The sequence below is a fragment of the Somniosus microcephalus genome, chromosome 13 (genome assembly GCF_052327205.1).
Source record: "Somniosus microcephalus isolate GS21.2 chromosome 13, FLI_Smic_1.0, whole genome shotgun sequence".
NCBI classification, from domain to species: domain Eukaryota; kingdom Metazoa; phylum Chordata; class Chondrichthyes; order Squaliformes; family Somniosidae; genus Somniosus; species Somniosus microcephalus.
In genome coordinates, this window is record NC_140999.1 from 172,549,057 (window position 1) to 172,561,034 (window position 11,978).

General features: G+C 49.7%; 1 long non-coding RNA gene across 1 annotated transcript; it reads left to right on the plus strand.

Moving 5' to 3' along the window:
• The first annotated feature begins 1,275 nt into the window (after positions 1 to 1,275).
• Positions 1,276 to 8,676, plus strand: LOC147108774 (uncharacterized). Its single transcript, XR_015080733.1, has 3 exons — positions 1,276 to 1,537; positions 7,213 to 7,255; positions 7,787 to 8,676. It is a non-coding gene; the product is annotated as an uncharacterized LOC147108774 (long non-coding RNA).
• Positions 8,677 to 11,978: the final 3,302 nt, after the last annotated feature.

Consider the following 11,978-nt stretch of genomic DNA (forward strand, 5'->3'; position numbering starts at 1 on the left):
TGTTAAGACTTGCTAGGCTGTGCTACAAAAGTGGAAGGAGAAAGGTCACAGAGATTTAAAGATGAGGCTGAGTTTTAAATTTTGAGGCATTGGAGGACCAGGAGCCAATGCAGGTCAGCGAGGACAGGGGTGAAAAGTGAGCTGGACTTGGTGTGGATAGAATACGGGCAGCAGAGTTTTGGATAAACTGGCGTTTACGGAAGGTGGGGTTTGGAGGGTGGGAGGTCTGTCAGAACAGCAGTAAAGTAGTCGCGTCTGGAGGTGACAAAGGCGAGGATGAAGGTTTCAGCAGTTGAGGTAGGAGTGGAACTGGGTGATATTAGAGGTAGAAATAGTCTTGGTGATGAAGAGGATATGGAGTTGGAAGCTCAGCTCGGGGTAAAATTGGATGTTAAGGTTCCAAACAGTCTGGTTCAACCTGAAAGAATGTCCAGAGAGGTAGATGGATTCAGTGGCAAGGGTATAGATTTTGTGATGGGGATTAAAGATGATGGCCTAGAAATTCAGTATCGCCACGTTTGGGGCGCTGCAGCCGGGCGTTCGCTAAATTTAGCGACCGGCGCAACTTAGCGCCACCTTCGCCGAAATTGAGTTGCATCGCCCCAAGAGGTTGCTGCTGCGCTAAAGCAGGCAGTGCACGACTATCATAAGGTGCTAAGCTGGCGAGCCGAGGCGTTAACACCGAGGGCGGGCGCAGCGCAGGTGCGGCAAGTTGCTAATTGAAGGCAGACACGCTGGTGCCGGTCAGCTCAAAGGGGGAGGCTCGATTTGTTTGGCTGCCATGCCCTGCACACTGCAGCCCTGAAGCAAGGCCTGAACATAGCTGCTTCAACAGTTCAATGCCCAGGACAATGGAGAAGGCTAGGGAGCGAGCGCAGCGCTTTAGCGAGGGTGCCCTGAAGCTACTGGTTGGCGCAGTGGAGCGCAGGCGACCTGTCCTCTTCCCTGACAGTGGGAGGAGGCCGCTGCCCAGCGAGTATCGAAAAGCCTGGTGGGAGGTGGCAAACAGGGTTACCTCCAACAGCATGGTTGCCAGGACTCCAGTGCAGTGCAGAAAAAAGTTCAATGACCTCACTCGGATTGTCAGGGTGAGTACCCTTTCCACTATCCTCTTCATCCCTGCATGTGCACCTCAGTTTCTGGCCAAAGGGACCTGAAAGCCCCAATGCCCAGCCCTCATCCAACAGCTATGGGACTCTCATGAAAATCACTTGCACATCCAGCACTTTACACACTGTCAGGGCTATTCCACCATGGGAGGCAGTGCAGGCAAGATCAGGGCTTGACACTGTCAGGGCTATTCCACCATGGGAGGCAGTGCAGGCAAGATCAGGGCTTGACACTGTACTTAAGAGGCCGTCCTTTCTCTTGCAGGGCAAGCTGGCCCACAATCGCAGGCAGCAGCTACGGACCGGGGGAGGCTGTCCTGACCTGAAAGAGCTCAGCGACCTGGAGCAGCGTGTGGAGCGGATTATGGCAGGCCGGCTGATTCGCCCCATCGCCAGTGGAGATGCTGACCCTGTTCTGGACAGCAATGGTAAGGTCATCACCTTTTTGACCTCTCTTTTTCCACTTGTGCCTCACACCAGCATCCTTTGCCACTATCGAACCAATGCAGTGCATAGCAGCACTCGTGCCTCCCTCGCTGCCGTCCTGTCCTCACTCTAAAGCAACTCTTGTGCCTCCCTGCTTTCAGATGCTGATTCGCCAGGTGAGGAGGCGGGCCCTCAAGCTGCCACTGAGTGATTCTGAATTCGAGGAAGAGGAAGCCGGCCCATCAGTGCCACCCTCAGCCGAGGTAGCCCATGGCCACGATGGGGACACGTCTTCCCTGGAGGGGAGCAGGGGGGAAGGGTCTGAGGCGAGTGAAGCTCCGGGGCCCAGCGGGCTGCAGCAATGTGGGAGGGGTGGGGAAGCTCGGCGGCCTTCTCCCTGGAGGGTGAGTGCGGCCTCCAGTCCTGCTACGGTGAGCGCAGAGGAGGTGCGGCTCCTTGGTGAAATGGGCGCCCAGGCTGAGCGCAGGCACACTGAGCTCATGGCTGCAGTGGCAAGGATGCCTGACTCCATAGAGTCACTGGCAAGGAGTGTTCAGGAATTCGGGGCAGCACAGGCCAGGAGTCTGCAGGACTTCGCTGCATCACAGGCGGCTTCCAGCCAAGTGCTCAGTCGTGCCGTGCATTCACTGGCTGGTCTGATGCAGAAACAGATCAGGGCCACACGGGCACTAACTGCTGCCAACCTCACTGGATCAGCCAGGCATCGCCGGGGCCCTCGCCGCACCGCAGCAGCCCAGCAGTCTGTGCTTCAGCAGATTTCTGCGCATGCTGCAGTGCTGGCCCGTGCGAGTGCCAGTGTATCAGTCGACCAGGGAGTGCCTGTGCTCTCAGGTTGGCAGCATTCCTGCAGCCAACACTGTCACTCCTCCACTGCAGCTGCCACCACCCGTAGGACAGACTGCTGTCGCCCAAGCAGAGTTGGAGTAGTCAGCAGCTGGGCCCTCCAGGCCCAGAGATGGTCCAGGCCGTCCCCCAAGGGCATCTGCTGTCTCACCATCTGACCCTCAGCAGCCTTCTCCCAGCCTTGCTGCAGCCACTGGGGTCCCATTGAGGAGGAACTGCAGGGCGGGAAGGGGCCACTTGCAGAAGCGAGGCGGATCACCCTCGCAGGGGAAAAAGGAGGTGTGGCCAAATGTTGTAGAAACATAGAAACATAGGAGCAGGAGTAGGCCATTTGGCCCTTCGAGCCTGCTCTGTCATTCAATGAGATCTTGGCTGGTCATTCAATGAGATCATGGCTGATCATCCAAATTCAGTACCCTGTCCCTGCCTTCTCCCCATATCCCTTGATCCCTTTAGCCTTAAGAAATATATCCAACACTTTCTTGAATATATTTAATGAACTGGCCTCCACTGCCCTCTGTGGCAGAGAATTCCACAGGTTCACCACTCTCTGGGTGAAGAAATTCCTCCTCATTTCAGTCCTAAATGGCTTACCCCTTATCCTTAGACTATGACCCCTGGTTCTGGACTCCCCGGCCATCAGAAACATCCTTCCTGCATCTAGTCTGTCCAGGCCTGTCAGAATTTTATAGTATTCGATGAGATCCCCTCTCAATCTTCTAAACTCCAGTGAGTATAAGCCCAATCGACACAATCTCTCCTCATACGTCATTCCTGCCATCCCAGGTATCAGCCTGGTGAATCTTCGCTGCACTCCTTCCATGGCAAGAACGTCCTTCCTCGGGTAAGGCGACCAAAACTGCACACAATACTCAAGGTGCGGTCTCACCAAGGCCCTGTACAACTGCAGCAAGACATCCTTGTTCCTGTACTCGAACCCTCTTGCTATGAAGGCCAACATACCATTTGCCTTCTTAACCGCCTGCTGCACCTGCATGCTTACCTTCAGCGACTGGTGCACAAGAACACCCAGGTCTCTTTGCACTTCCCCTTCTCCCAATCTATTGCCATTCAAATAATAATCTGCCTTCCTGTTTTTGCCACCAAAGTGGATAACCTCACATTTATCCACATTATAGTGCATTTGCCATGTTTCTGCCCAATCACCCAACCTGTCCAAATCGTACTGGAGTTTCACAACATCCTCCTCACAGCATACCCTCCCACCCAGCTTTGTGTCGTCTGCAAATTTGGAGATATCACATCCAATTCCCTCGTCCAGATCATTAATATATATTGTGAACAGCTGGGGTCTTAAGACCGATCCTTGCGGTACCCCACTAGTCACTGCCTGCCACTCGGAAAATGACCCATTTATTCCAACTCTTTGCTTTCTGTCTGCCAACCAGTTCTCTATCCAAGTCAATACCTTGCCCCCAATCCCATGTGCCTTAATTTTGCATGCTAATCTCTTATGTGGGACCTTATCGAAAGTCTTCTGAAAGTCCAAATACACCACATCCACTGGTTCTCCCTTATCTATTTTACCAATTACATCCTCAAAAAACTCCAGTAGATTAGTCAAGCATGATTTACCTTTTGTAAATCCATGTTGACTTTGCCCGATCCTGTCACTGCTTTCCAAGTGCTCTGCTATTACATCTTTTATAATGGACTCTAGCATTTTCCCCACTACCGATGTCAGGCTTACCGGTCTATAATTCCCCGCTTTTTCTCTACCACCTTTTTTGAATAGTGGGGTAACATTAGCTGCCCTCCAATCCATGGGTACTGTTCCAGAGTCTATCGAGTTCTGGAAGATGACCAGCAATGCATCTACTATTTCTAGGGCCACTTCCTTAAGTACCCTGGGATGTAGATTATCAGGCCCTGGGGATTTATCGGCCCTCAGTCCCATCAATTTTCCTAACACCATTTCCCTACAAATACTGATTTCTTTCAGTTCCACCCTTTCATCAGACCCTACGTTTCCTGGCATCTCTGGGAGGTTATTTGTGTCCTCCTTTGTGAAGACAGAACCGAAGTATGTATTTAATTGGTCTGCCATTTCTTTGTTCCCCATTATAAATTCCCCTGATTCTGACTGCAAGGGACCTACGCTTGACTTCACCAATCTTTTTCTCTTCACATATCTATAAAAGCTTTGACAGTCAGTTTTTATGTTCCCTGCAAGCTTACTCTCATATTCTATTTTCCCTTTCTTAATTAATCCCTTTGTCCTCCTTTTGTTGAATCCTAAACTGCTCCCAATCCTCAGGATTATTGTTTTTTCTGGCCAATTTATATGTCCTCTCTTTGGATCTTATGCTATCCCTAATTTCCCTTGTTAGCCACGGTTGAGTCACCTTGTTGTGTTTATATATGAAGGCCGAGAATGTTTTCTTTACATATGAAGGCCGAGACTGTTGTGTTTGTTTTTTTTTTGAGGGCCGGGAATGTTGTGTTTGCTTTTTGAGGGCCGGGAATGTTGTGTTTGTTTTTTACATGAAGGCCGAGGAACATGGTCATTTTTGTTTAACTTTTTTTCATTTTCTCAAGGTTGTGAGAGCCAGTTATGTCTCTGACTTTTTTGGGGGGTTTATCTGAATTAGTTTGTCATGCGGGAAGGGCACAGAGTTTGCACAATAAAACAATGTCTTTATTCACTTTGTCCATGTTTGCACTTTGAACTATTTGTTGCCTTGACCGGCTGAGGGTTTGCGGAGTGGCTCCATTCATGTTCTTTCATTGGCACAAGCCATTCCCTGAGAGGGGGCCTAGAACCGAGTTGCAATAAGCTGCCGACGGACGGCCCTTGCACTTTGTGCCTCCCTCCCATCTTGGTGCTCCTCCTCCTCCTCCTCCTCTAGTGGTCCTCCAATGTCTGCTGGCAGTAGCCGAGTCCTGAGGATAGCCAGGTTGTGCAGCATGCAGCACACTAAACGAAATGGGAGACTCGCTCAGGCGAGTACTGTAGGGCTCCTCCGGAATGGTCCAGACAGCGGAACCATTGCTTGAGCATGCCAATTGTGTGCTCAATGATGTTCCTGGTAGCTTGATGGCTGTCATTATATTGCTCTTCAGCAGGGGTGCTGGGTGCACGGAGCGGGGTCATCAGCCAGGTGCACAAAGGATAGCCCTTGTCCCCGAGAAGCCATCATCCTCCTGGTGAGCCTGGGCTTCGAAAATGTCTGCCACAGAAGTCTGGCGCAGGATGAAGGCATCGTGGCTGCTGTCTGGAAAGCGGGCATTGACAGCTAGTATGAGCTGCCTGTGGTCACACACCAACTGGACGTTGAGCGAATGGTAGCCCTTCCGGTTGCGGTAATCCTCGGCATTCTCTAGAGGTGCCCGCAAAGCCACATGCGTGCAGTCAATGGCGCCCTGGACCATGGGGAAGCCCGCTATTCTTCCAAATCCCATTGCATGCTCTTGCTGCTTGTCCAGGGTCATGGGGAAGGAGATGTACTGACGTCTCCTTCTGAAAAGGGCATTGGTCACCTGGCGGATGCAGCAATGTACCACGAACTGGGAGATGTTGGCAATGTCCCCAGTAGTGGATTGGAAGGAGCCGGTGGCATAGAAGTTGAGAGCCACCATCACCTTCACTGCCACCGACAGAGATGTCCTGCTCCTCAGCTGTGGCTGCAGATCTCTGCGAAGCAGGTGGCAGATCTCCGTGACCACCTCCCTTCTGAATTGCAGCCTCCGAATACACTGCTCCTCAGACATGTTCAGATATGAGAACTGCTGGTGGTATACCCTGGGTGGGTAAGGCCTCCTGTGCCGACGCCTGTTGGCCCTTCTCCGTCTGGCCATGACTGGCACTCTCTCACGGCGTCTCTGAGCCCTTTGAATGCAATGCAGAAAGCCAACGTTTCCACCCATTGCAGCCCCCATTATATGTGGTGGCTCAAGGCTATGGCAATGAAAGTTAAATCCAAGTGCAAAGCTCTGGCCTGAAGCCAGAAGTACCTGTGCGAGCGCTGAGTCAAAGCAGAAAGCTCTCTCCAAATATCTGTCTCTCACACAGAAGGATTGGCACAAAATGGCTGCCACTTATAATGCAGGAGGAGTCCCCTTTAAATAGCGCCCCCCGTGCCCCGCAGCGACTGGGAACCGTTCCCCTCTATCAGTCGCTGGGGGCGCCAGGCGCACAGAAGGGGGGCGCCACTGAAGTTCCTGATCGGGGCGCACCAAGGGCGTTGCACCATGAAATGACGTCAGGATCTGCGGGCGCTGCGGTTTTGCACCGCCGCTAAATCTTGAGTGAAGTTCGCGAGAGGCGCAGATCACGCCGGGCGCTAGCCACTTGGTGCCCCACTTCTCCTAATGCGCTAGCGACTGGCGCTAACAACTGAATTTCTAGGCCGATGACTTTTGTCTTCTCAATATTTAACTGGAGGAAATTGTGAATGATCTAAAACAAAGGCCATGGAGGGGTCAAGAGAGATGATGGTTTTCATCCCATACATGAGAACCCCACGTATGTAGGTTGTAGATTCCTTCATGCTAGCCAACCCCATGGGGAAAGCTCCAAGGCATGACTCCCAACAGTTTGTCAAGCTCCAAAAGCATCCTTCTTTTAAGAGATGGGCCATGGAGACCAGGATTCCTACCTCATCAGTTGTTAATGAATGCAAGGTGATCCTTCATTCAACTGCTTCCTGCTCCTCTTGTAAAGGGGTGTAGTGGGGGTATACTATGGTACATGGACTATACCCACCTTTAATTTTTGGAGTCAGAAGTATACCCACTTTTGGCTTCCTGTAATCAAGGGTTTACTGAGTATACCCATTTTTCATTATTGCAGGGAAAGGTATTGGCTGCTAGGAAAAGAAGACAAACAACGCATGGTAAGCTGATACTGGCAGTCATCTTTAGATGAAGATCATAGGCTCTTTTGCCGTTGCCAGTCCAACAAACTTTTTTGTACTACTGTATTCAATAGTAACTTTCAAAAGGGGAATTGGATATATACTTGAAAAGGAAAAGTTTGCAGGGCTATGGGGAAAGAACAGGGGAGTGGGACTAATTGGATAGCTCTTGCAAAGAGGGCCAAATGGACTCCTTCTGTGTTGTATGATTACATAGAATGTACGGCACAGAAACTGGCCATTCGGCCAAACTAGTCCATGCCAGCATTTATGCTCCACTCGAGCCTCCTCCCATCCTTTCTCATCTAACTCTATCAGCATAACCCTCTTCCTTTCTCCCTCATCTTATCTAGCCTCCCCTTAAATGCATCTATACTAGTCGCCTCAACTATTCTCTGTGGTAGTGAGTTCCACATTCTCACCACTCTCTGGGTAAAGAAGTTTCTTCTGAATTCCTTATTTGATTTCTTGATGACTATCTTGTATTGATTCTATGATTTTATATTACAGGGCTCCATTTTGAAACCAAGACCCAGAAGCTACTGTCACTGATATTACTGGGCAAATGCTTAATGTATTTGTATCGCAACATGACTTTTGTCTGCTTTTTTAACGGAGGTGCACACCCATTTAAAATAAATGGGTTAATATCTGTGTAAAATAGTGGACAGAGGAATATATGCATGTTGTCAACAGTAGTTTTTAGGCTGAACAAGTTACATTAGTGAGAACAAGAAACAAGAATGTTATTTTGCCAATAACAGATTGCTGCCATGTATATTTGCCTTTCTAGCTCAGTGGGATATATTCTCTAATGAAATACTATACACATCAGGAGATATTTAGATGTATACATATATAAAAATTCTACTCCCAAATACTGGAAAATGAAGCAAATGAAATGTCAAAAATTAACATTCTCGGGTGACAGGAGAAAGTTAACCCTCTTTTATATTTAAAAAAAACTCTTTCCAAGGAAACTGAGTGTAAAGCAGGCTGCCGATTCACTATTGCCTGCTTTGCATTACTGCCCAAGATTAATTTCTATCCCGTTGCATCTTTAGAATTGATTGCAAGTAACTTGGAAGTTACAGTAACTCGTACGACAGTCAGGCATGTATAAATCTTCTAGTTCTTTGCTTTGCGATATCTGCGGTAGGGGATTTGTATGTTCCTGATCCCTGTCATTGCTATAAACTTGCACTGATTTGAAAATTCTCCCAGGACTGCATTGTCTTCTATCTAGAATTGTACTTCTCTATTTCCTTTTTATACATCAACACAATTTTATAACTCTGCAGTTACCAATTAAAAACACATGTAAAAGATATTTGACCAGAATCTATTAAAATTATTTTAAATGTTATGGGAAATAGTAAAAAATAAAATCATAACTTTGTGTAAACTGCAACTTGGGTGCTGTTTTTTTTTCCAAGTTTTTGTCGCTAAAAATTTTGTGTCACAGGCATTTTAAGTCAGAAGATTGTGGGTTTAAGGACTTGAACACATAGGGCTTGATTTTCTTCGGGCCGTTGAGGTGGGATTGGAGACGTGTGGGGGGGGGTTAAAATTGTAAAAACTGGCGGGCGGGCCCAACCCCGCCTCCAAGCAATTTTCATTAAATCGTGTCTACTGGTTCCATCTCCGTCCCACCTCCAAGAGGCGGGATAGGCCGTTAAGACCCTTAACAAGCACTAAATTGCCTCTATAATACCATTTTGATGGACCTTGGTGATTTTAACTCTTTTCTGACGTGAAGCATGCCTGTTCTGAAACACGACGGTGAAACCTGGCGGGAGCACAATTGGATTGCTGACTTAGCTGCAGCTCCACCATTAAATAGGATATTTGATCAGCCATCATTACAGGTGGCAGGACTTTGTCTCAGGTCTGGGGGAACTTCTAGAAGGCATAAACACAGCTGTGGAAGTTTGGAGCCTGACACCCATCTCCAGTGTGACCTCCTGGGAAACCCCTCTCTCCACCTTCACTGAGCGCTCCCTCAACTGAGGCATATACCAAGTAATCCTAAGCCCTCAATGTGGAAGTCCCATTCGCGAAATGACACATGCCACAACTACAGCAGTAGCCATCAGATTTTTTATTTACAGTAATCATCTGATGGCTTTTTAACATAACATCAAATTTCACCCAAGTGACTACCCTTGTGACTATTTGTGCAGTATCTTTGTCTTACGCGTGCTCCTACGTGGTGCTTCCCCTGTGGCTTCAGCAGATGTGGAGGCCCCTTGCTCACTTTCTTGCTGCTCCTGTCTCAACACCTTTGGCGGGCATCCTCTGGGGTTGCGAACCTGTGAGGGCTCGTCAACAGTCTGCTGCTCCTGTGGCTGTGCAAGGGTTGAGATGCCGAACTCAGATGGGTGTGGACTCTGGTGGGGCTCTGACTGAGGGCTCTGCAGTGGCATGGAAGTGTGAGCGCTTGGAGAGGAGCCCCCACTTCCTTGATGTCTGCTACCAACTTCCCTCTCATGGGTCAGGTCCCCCTCAGCGCTTGCAAGTGGCTTGAGAGCCCCTTGCTGCACAGCAGGGGGGCCATGGGGACCCGTATCTGCACTGGCAGTCCTACTCAGAAGCACTTCCATGAAGGTCTGGTTTCTCTGTTCAATAGATGACCATCGCTCCTCCAGAAATGTCATTCTATTCAGAACACACCATGATTTCTGCACTCTGGTGACTTATCACCTCCATGGAGGCTGCCATCCTTTCCATGGTGATGTGTTCTTGCGTCAATGACTCCACAAAGGTTCTGCTCATATTTGCTCCACACTCACATCGACCCTGGAGACAAAACCTACCAGAGACTCCTGCATCTGTTCCTGGAGTTCCAGCACCGCTGATCTTATGGATGGACCCAGAGGCAGAGGGTTGACATGCAGCTGAGCTGGCAGAGTCCTGTGCCCTCCAACTTGGATTCTCCACTGCTGTCCCTGTCTCCACAATCTGCTGATGCTCACTTGTGAGCTGTGATACAGCAGGTGACAACACTACTCTATCTCGCGATGGTCCCACCGAGTGTGAGTGTCTGTGCTGGTGCTGGGTGCGCTGAATTCTGCTGACACTGCGCCCTCACAGGTTGCAGCTTCCTCCTGAGGAGTCTAGATGCTCAGGCTCTTCCTCCTGGCTAGTGGGGACGGGTGCTTGTGATGGTCCTGTGGGGGAGTAAAGGAAAGAGTCAGAGATGTGATGCCAAGGTTACATGCATATTGCAGATGATCATAAGTCCATCTGTTAGAGCTTCAGAATCCTATCAGCGACTCATGCAATGTCATTGAGAGATGGAAAACTATTCTGTCACCAGCTTGCTGTGATGCACCCTTCTGTCCGTCCCCCACTTGCGCATCGTCCTCCACTCCCACGATCTCCAGGACCGCATCCTCCCAGGGGGTGAGGTGGGCTACTGAGGGTGCCCTCCTCCTGACCTCACTCTTTCTCTCTCATTGTGAGCTCTCTCTTCCTGCAATGAGGGAGACAAGTGGAGGTTGAGTGAGAATGAAGGAGTGTGTAGAGAATCCATAGCATAGATGCTTAGAAGGAGACAAAGATGGAGTGAGGTGGCAAGACCAAGGGCCCTCCCTGTGTGTTGCCAGTTGTTTTCATAGCATCAGTGATAGAGTGTGAGGGCTGCATAGTCGAATAGTTAGGTGAATGTGACCAGAGAGAGAGAGGGAATGGGCAAGGGTGCATGGATGTCAGTGTCAAGTGGGATGTGGAGGGAGAGATTGCTAAAGCTGAGTGCTGGTGAGGAAAGGCAATGGGGATCAGATTGAGGGTGATGGAAAATTCATACTCACTTTTCCAGTGCGCAGAAGGTCATTAAATCTCTTCCTGCACTGAAGCCAGGTTCTGTGGGTTCCTGAGTTGACGACCTCTGCCACCTGGATCCACACAGCCTTGGTCTGCTGGGGAGGCTTCTTCCTCCCTGAAGATGGGACGCGCACCTCTTTTTATGTGCTCTTGCTCCCCCTACTAAAGCCTGCAGGGCAACGTCCTCAAACCTGGGAGCAGACCTAGGTCTCTGGCTGGCCATTCTTCCTCTAGGACCCCCTCACTGCAAAGGCCAAAAGGTTGGCAGTATGCAGAAGAAGCAAGGCTTATTGCAGACCTTAAATGCAGCAGCAATGATGACATCATCGGAGGCAACTTTCAGACTGGCAGAACTCATTGGCTATGGGTTCCCACACTTTGGATCTCAATTGGCCAATTAAGTTAAAGTTGTATCATTCTCCCACATCGATTTAGAATCGGGTGGCTAACACAAAATGTGGATTACACGACCCCAGCCCGCCCCGAATCAAAATCCAGCCCATAATCTAGGCTGATGTTGGTCCAGTACTAAAAGAGAGAGTTGTTGTTAAAAGTGAAATTCATTTTGGATAAGGTGTTAAATTACAGTATTGGCCCAGAAATTTGTGTCTGGGGCTTCCCGCGGGTGCAAGCCCCCGACCTACACTTACCTAGCGCACCGGCAGTTGAGGCCTGGGCCTGCGTGCATTTCCTCTCTGTGGCCCGGTCCAGCTCCCGGCGCGCTGTGCTTGCGTGATCCAGCGGCGTACTTAGTGCGATGTGTCGGCTGGGATCACGTGAGCACTGGGCAACCAATCGGAGGAGGGAAAAGTCCATTCATGAGTTTGACAGAAAGAACTGTCAAACTCATAAACTCCAGGCGCCCAAAATAGTACTT